This window comes from Zeugodacus cucurbitae, unplaced genomic scaffold, assembly GCF_028554725.1.
Source record: "Zeugodacus cucurbitae isolate PBARC_wt_2022May unplaced genomic scaffold, idZeuCucr1.2 ctg00000225.1, whole genome shotgun sequence".
Lineage (NCBI taxonomy): Eukaryota > Metazoa > Arthropoda > Insecta > Diptera > Tephritidae > Zeugodacus > Zeugodacus cucurbitae.
Genome location: NW_026530863.1, coordinates 12,501 through 20,000, shown reverse-complemented (window position 1 = coordinate 20,000; position 7,500 = coordinate 12,501). Strand labels below are relative to the sequence as shown.

The 7,500-nt window shown below is 29.9% G+C and overlaps 3 non-coding genes across 3 annotated transcripts in view; all 3 read left to right on the top strand.

Annotated features, from left to right (window-relative positions):
• Positions 1–3,093: 3,093 nt before the first annotated feature.
• LOC128924045 (small subunit ribosomal RNA) lies at positions 3,094–5,083 on the top strand. The gene has a single exon (XR_008472746.1). It is a non-coding gene; the product is annotated as a small subunit ribosomal RNA (ribosomal RNA).
• Positions 5,084–5,592: 509 nt separating this feature from the next.
• LOC128924042 (5.8S ribosomal RNA) lies at positions 5,593–5,771 on the top strand. Its single transcript, XR_008472743.1, has one exon. It is a non-coding gene; the product is annotated as a 5.8S ribosomal RNA (ribosomal RNA).
• Positions 5,772–6,224: 453 nt separating this feature from the next.
• The window catches only part of LOC128924040 (large subunit ribosomal RNA), a 3,984-nt gene continuing 2,708 nt past the window's right edge, over positions 6,225–7,500 (top strand). The window contains exon 1 of the ribosomal RNA XR_008472741.1: positions 6,225–7,500. This exon is cut by the window's right edge and continues 2,708 nt beyond it. This is a non-coding gene — a ribosomal RNA (large subunit ribosomal RNA).

The window sequence follows — 7,500 nt, the reverse complement described above, 5'->3', positions numbered from 1 at the left end:
CGTCATCTTATTAGTGACGCGCAAAAAGGAATTCAGGAGATTCCTACTCGGTGCCACGGGGAGCAGGAGCCCAGGAGGCTTCGGTTTCCGCCTGCTCGTTGGGTTACGGCCCTTCGGGGAGTATCGTGGTGGCTGTGGTTTCAAAACCTAAATGCAGGCAGAGGGCTTTTGGCTTCTCGGTGTGGAGTTGCAACCAACCGGGTGCCGGACCCAAAGTACGGCAGAGGTTTTAGATGGGCCTCGGCCCTACCAAGGTGGCATAAGTGTGTCCATACCACACGCCAATTGGTACTGGAAGTGTGCATAGCTACAAATACAGGGCGCTGATTGACGCATTGTATTAATCCATTTGTGTTTTTGAATACACGTATGGTAAGGCCTTCACAGGCAGGTACATACGTTAAAACAAATCCACATCTGTCCCTATTTGCGAAGAGCCGAAACCCCATATAAAGAGCCAAAACGCCGAAACCACGTTCATACAAGTAAAAAAATTTCATATAAATACTAAATAATTTTCATATAGATACTAAGTTTATGAATTCATACAAGTAAATAATTTTCATATAAATACTAAATAATTTTCATATAGATACTAAGTTAATGAATTCATACAAGTTAAAAATTTTCATATAAATACTAAATAATTTTCATATAGATACTAAGTTAATGAATTCATACAAGTTAAAAATTTTCATATAAATACTAAATAATTTTCATATAGATACTAAGTTTATGAATTCATACAAGTAAAAAATTTTCATATAAATACTAAATAATTTTCATATAGATACTAAGTTTATGAATTCATACAAGTAAATAATTTTCATATAAATACTAAATAATTTTCATATAGATACTTAATAAATTTCATATAAATACTAATTAATTTTCATATAGATACTAAGTTAATGAATTCATACAAGTTAAAAATTTTCATATAAATACTAAATAATTTTCATATAGATACTAAGTTTATGAATTCATACAAGTAAAAAATTTTCATATAAATACTAAATAATTTTCATATAGATACTAAGTTAATGAATTCATACAAGTTAAAAATTTTCATATAAATACTAAATAATTTTCATATAGATACTAAGTTTATGAATTCATACAAGTAAAAAATGTTCATATAAATACTAAATAATTTTCATATAGATACTAAGTTTATGAATTCATACAAGTAAAAAATTTTCATATAAATACTAAATAATTTTCATATAGATACTAAGTTTATGAATTCATACAAGTTAAAAATTTTCATATAAATACTAAATAATTTTCATATAGATACTAAGTTTATGAATTCATACAAGTAAAAAATTTTCATATAAATACTAAATAATTTTCATATAGATACTAAGTTTATGAATTCATACAAGTAAATAATTTTCATATAAATACTAAATAATTTTCATATAGATACTAAGTTAATGAATTCATACAAGTTAAAAATTTTCATATAAATACTAAATAATTTTCATATAGATACTAAGTTAATGAATTCATACAAGTTAAAAATTTTCATATAAATACTAAATAATTTTCATATAGATACTAAGTTAATGAATTCATACAAGTTAAAAATTTTCATATAAATACTAAATAATTTTCATATAGATACTAAGTTTATGAATTCATACAAGTAAATAATTTTCATATAAATACTAAATAATTTTCATATAGATACTAAGTTAATGAATTCATACAAGTTAAAAATTTTCATATAAATACTAAATAATTTTCATATAGATACTAAGTTAATGAATTCATACAAGTTAAAAATTTTCATATAAATACTAAATAATTTTCATATAGATACTAAGTTTATGAATTCATACAAGTAAAAAATTTTCATATAAATACTAAATAATTTTCATATAGATACTAAGTTTATGAATTCATACAAGTAAATAATTTTCATATAAATACTAAATAATTTTCATATAGATACTTAATAAATTTCATATAAATACTAATTAATTTTCATATAGATACTAATTTTCATATAAGTACTAAGTGTATGAATTCATACAACTAAATAATTTTCATATAAGTACAAAAAATTTAAAAAAAAAAATAAATGTTAAGCTATTTTTGATGTTGTAATATTTCTTATAAGCATAATGCTCATAGAAAATGATATAAATTACTTGTATATATATGAATTTAAAACTTTTATATGGTTAAAAAGATTTTCTCCATACGATTTCCGGTTGGTGAGGTGTACGTGGCAGAAAACATATATGTTGTATGAAACTTCAACATTAGTACTTGTATGAAAATTTTAATACTTGTATGAAATTGCATACTTAGTACTTATATGAAAATTATTTTCATATATTTATAAAAGTATTTAAGTGTAATATATAAATGAGAGCAAAAAAATTTATTCCTGGTTTGCTACAGTTGGTTTAAATAGAAATAATTTTGTTAATAATGAAATGTTATTAATTGAGATTATTCTTCTATACCTAACATAATGTAGTCGTTTTTTTTTTAATTTAACTTTTTTTGGGGTTTGTTCTTCTATTCACATAAAATATATGTGGGTAAAGAATAAAATTCAATAAAGTTAAATATTTATATTATTACGCTCGAATACTTTCATATCATATATGAAATAAAATGAAAAATAATTGAATTGAAATTATTAATTTCAAATCAAAAGAAAAACGTATATACTCTTAAAAAAAGATATATACACTATATGCATTGAAATAAAGTAAAATGTATAAAAAATGATATTATTTGAAAGTTTAACAAATACAAGAAGAAACATCGTCCTTACATTAATAATTATATTATATATGTATAGAGAACGAAAATTCTTTCTCACGATAAGATACACAGTCTCAAAGTCCGAATAAGACCGCAATAAATAATACAATAATATGAAATTTAAATGACATGAAGTAAATTATTTAATCCGACCATAGTAGAAGAAATTTCATAATTATTTATTGTCGCGATTTCGTTCTCCTTTGCATTGTGTATATGTCGTGTACTTAATTTTCAAATATTGAAAATATCATTATAAAAATTTATATAGTATAAAAAATATTATATAAATGAATAAAAAATATTATTCTGGTTGATCCTGCCAGTAGTTATATGCTTGTCTCAAAGATTAAGCCATGCATGTCTAAGTACAAACAAATTAAAAGTGAAACCGCAAAAGGCTCATTATATCAGTTATGGTTCCATAGATCGTTAACAGTTACTTGGATAACTGTGGTAATTCTAGAGCTAATACATGCAAAATAAACACGGACCTTTTGGAACGTGTGCTTTTATTAGGCTAAAACCAAGCGATCGTAAGATCGTTATATTGGTTGAACTCTAGATAACTTGCAGATCGTATGGTCTCGTACCGACGACAGATCTTTCAAATGTCTGCCCTATCAACTTTTGATGGTAGTATCTAGGACTACCATGGTTGCAACGGGTAACGGGGAATCAGGGTTCGATTCCGGAGAGGGAGCCTGAGAAACGGCTACCACATCTAAGGAAGGCAGCAGGCGCGTAAATTACCCACTCCCAGTTCGGGGAGGTAGTGACGAAAAATAACAATACAGGACTCATATCCGAGGCCCTGTAATTGGAATGAGTACACTTTAAATCCTTTAACAAGGACCTATTGGAGGGCAAGTCTGGTGCCAGCAGCCGCGGTAATTCCAGCTCCAATAGCGTATATTAAAGTTGTTGCGGTTAAAACGTTCGTAGTTGAATTTGTGCTTCATACGGGTAGTACAGCTATAATTGTGGTATGTACATTACCTTATGTATGCAAGCGTATTACCGGTGGAGTTCTTATATGTAATTAATACAATGTATTTTTTATATATTCCTCCTATTTAAACCTGCTTCAGTGCTCTTCATCGAGTGTTGTTGTGGGCCGGTACAATTACTTTGAACAAATTAGAGTGCTTAAAGCAGGCTCCAAATGCCTGAATATTTTGTGCATGGAATAATGAAATAAGACCTCTGTTCTACTTTCATTGGTTTTTAGATCAAGAGGTAATGATTAATAGAAGCAGTTTGGGGGCATTAGTATTACGACGCGAGAGGTGAAATTCTTGGACCGTCGTAAGACTAACTTAAGCGAAAGCATTTGCCAAAGATGTTTTCATTAATCAAGAACGAAAGTTAGAGGTTCGAAGGCGATCAGATACCGCCCTAGTTCTAACCATAAACGATGCCAGCTAGCAATTGGGTGTAGCTACTACTATGGCTCTCTCAGTCGCTTCCCGGGAAACCAAAGCTTTTGGGCTCCGGGGGAAGTATGGTTGCAAAGCTGAAACTTAAAGGAATTGACGGAAGGGCACCACCAGGAGTGGAGCCTGCGGCTTAATTTGACTCAACACGGGAAAACTTACCAGGTCCGAACATAAGCGTGTAAGACAGATTGATAGCTCTTTCTCGAATCTATGGGTGGTGGTGCATGGCCGTTCTTAGTTCGTGGAGTGATTTGTCTGGTTAATTCCGATAACGAACGAGACTCAAATATATTAAATAGATGCTTTCAGGATTATGGTGTTGAAGCTTATATAGCCTTCATTCATGAGTTCATCTTGAATGTGCAAGTGTTTGAATGTGTTTATATAAGTGGAGCCGTACCTGTTGGTTTGTCCCATTATAAGGACACTAGCTTCTTAAATGGACAAATTGCGTCTAGCAGTAACGAGATTGAGCAATAACAGGTCTGTGATGCCCTTAGATGTCCTGGGCTGCACGCGCGCTACAATGAAAGTATCAACGTGTATTTCCTAGACCGAGAGGTCCGGGTAAACCGCTGAACCACTTTCATGCTTGGGATTGTGAACTGAAACTGTTCACATGAACTTGGAATTCCCAGTAAGTGTGAGTCATTAACTCGCATTGATTACGTCCCTGCCCTTTGTACACACCGCCCGTCGCTACTACCGATTGAATTATTTAGTGAGGTCTCCGGACGTGATCACTGTGACGCCTTGTGTTTCACGGTTGTTTCGCAAAAGTTGACCGAACTTGATTATTTAGAGGAAGTAAAAGTCGTAACAAGGTTTCCGTAGGTGAACCTGCGGAAGGATCATTATTGTGTTCCTATCCGTAAATATTATAAAAAAACAAACAAACAAACAAACAAACAAACAAACAAAAAAAGAATAAAAAAGAAAAATTATTTTCTTTTTTTTCTTTTCATTCATTTATTTGAATGTTTTTCTTTTTTTTCTTTTTTTTTTTACTCCTTGTATTGTAGTATAATGAAAATTATATCGCATACATTGTATTTGAACGCAACAAACCTTTAAACATATATAGTTGTACTTATTATTTATAAAAATAATATAAATGATAAGTTAATTTGTTCTCATTAACGTGTAATTCCTTAAAAATATATAGAAATTAAATAAAATGTAATAAAAAAGGAATTACTGTTTTTGTTGGACTAAGACATGCGCAACTTGTAAATGTTTGGGTTGAAAATTACAATTTATTGAAAGATGTTTTAAAATAATTTATATATTATATACGAAAACGAAATGTTATTCTTTCAATAAATTAAAAACTCTTGACGTTAAATTAAAATAAACAAAAAATTATCACTCTAAGCGGTGGATCACTCGGCTCATGGGTCGATGAAGAACGCAGCTAACTGTGCGTCATCGTGTGAACTGCAGGACACATGAACATCGACATTTTGAACGCATATTGCAGTCCATGCTGTTATGTACTTTAATTAATTTTAAAGTGCTGCTTGGACTACATATGGTTGAGGGTTGTAAGACTATGCTAAATTAGTTGCTTATTCTTTTAGTCAATTAAAAGAATTTAAGCACATGGTATATTACTGGATTGTATTTTTCAATCCATAATATTAATAGCATAAAAAGAAATATAGAAAATATATTCTTGAACACCTCATATTTGAACGAAATTTTATAATAAATAAGAATCTTAGTATTCCCAAAAACAATAAAATTTCAATATTATTATTTCAAATAATATATACATTTAGAGGAACGTCTAGCATAAAATATTATTTTATTCTAGGATTGCCTTAAATGTAAAAAACCAAGAAAATAATATTGTTGTTATAATGAAGTAAGTAGTACGGGATGAAAAGATTGAATATTTATTATTAAGAAAATTATATTGGTGTTAAGAAATAATTATGTATGTTTCTTTAAAATAGCAAAAAGCTAAAATATAAAATAAATATAAATATTTTTATACAACCTCAACTCATATGGGACTACCCCCTGAATTTAAGCATATTAATGAGGGGAGGAAAAGAAACTAACAAGGATTTTCTTAGTAGCGGCGAGCGAAAAGAAAATAGTTCAGCACTAAGTCACTTTGTCTATATGGCAAATGTGAGATGCAGTGTATGGAATATCTTAATATCTAGTATGAGAAATTAACGATTTAAGTCCTTCTTAAATGAGGCCATTTACCCATAGAGGGTGCCAGGCCCGTATAACGTTAATGATTACTAGAAAGATATTTCCAAAGAGTCGTGTTGCTTGATAGTGCAGCACTAAGTGGGTGGTAAACTCCATCTAAAACTAAATATAACCATGAGACCGATAGTAAACAAGTACCGTGAGGGAAAGTTGAAAAGAACTCTGAATAGAGAGTTAAATAGTACGTGAAACTGCTTAGAGGTTAAGCCCGATGAACCTGAATATCCATTATGAAAAATTCATCATTATAACTGTGATATTTATAATATTATAGTAATAGTGTGCATTTTTTTCATATAAGGACATTGTAATCTATTAACATAATAAAATATTTATCAAAAGATCATTGGTGTTAAGTTTATTCAAATTAATTTGCTTTTAGCTTATTAACATAGAATAAATACTGATGATTTGATAAAGTGTTGATAGATTTTACATATATAATGCTTAAATTCTTTTGAATTTTACAATAATATTATTATCATTGATTTTAATATTAATTGTATGCATTTATATGATTAACAATGCGAAAGATTCAGGATACCTTCGGGACCCGTCTTGAAACACGGACCAAGGAGTCTAACATATGTGCAAGTCATTGGGTTATATTAAACCTAATGGCGAAATTAACTTAACTTTTATATAATGGGATTAATTTTTAGTGAAATATTTTACTATTAATTCAATCCCGGGGCGTTCCATATAGTTATGTATAATGATAATTTATTATTATTTATACCTCTAACTGGAGCGTACCTTGAGCATATATGCTGTGACCCGAAAGATGGTGAACTATACTTGATCAGGTTGAAGTCAGGGGAAACCCTGATGGAAGACCGAAACAGTTCTGACGTGCAAATCGATTGTCAGAATTGAGTATAGGGGCGAAAGACCAATCGAACCATCTAGTAGCTGGTTCCCTCCGAAGTTTCCCTCAGGATAGCTGGTGCATTTAAATATTATGTAAAATAATCTTATCTGGTAAAGCGAATGATTAGAGGCCTTAGGGTCGAAACGACCTTAACCTATTCTCAAACTTTAAATG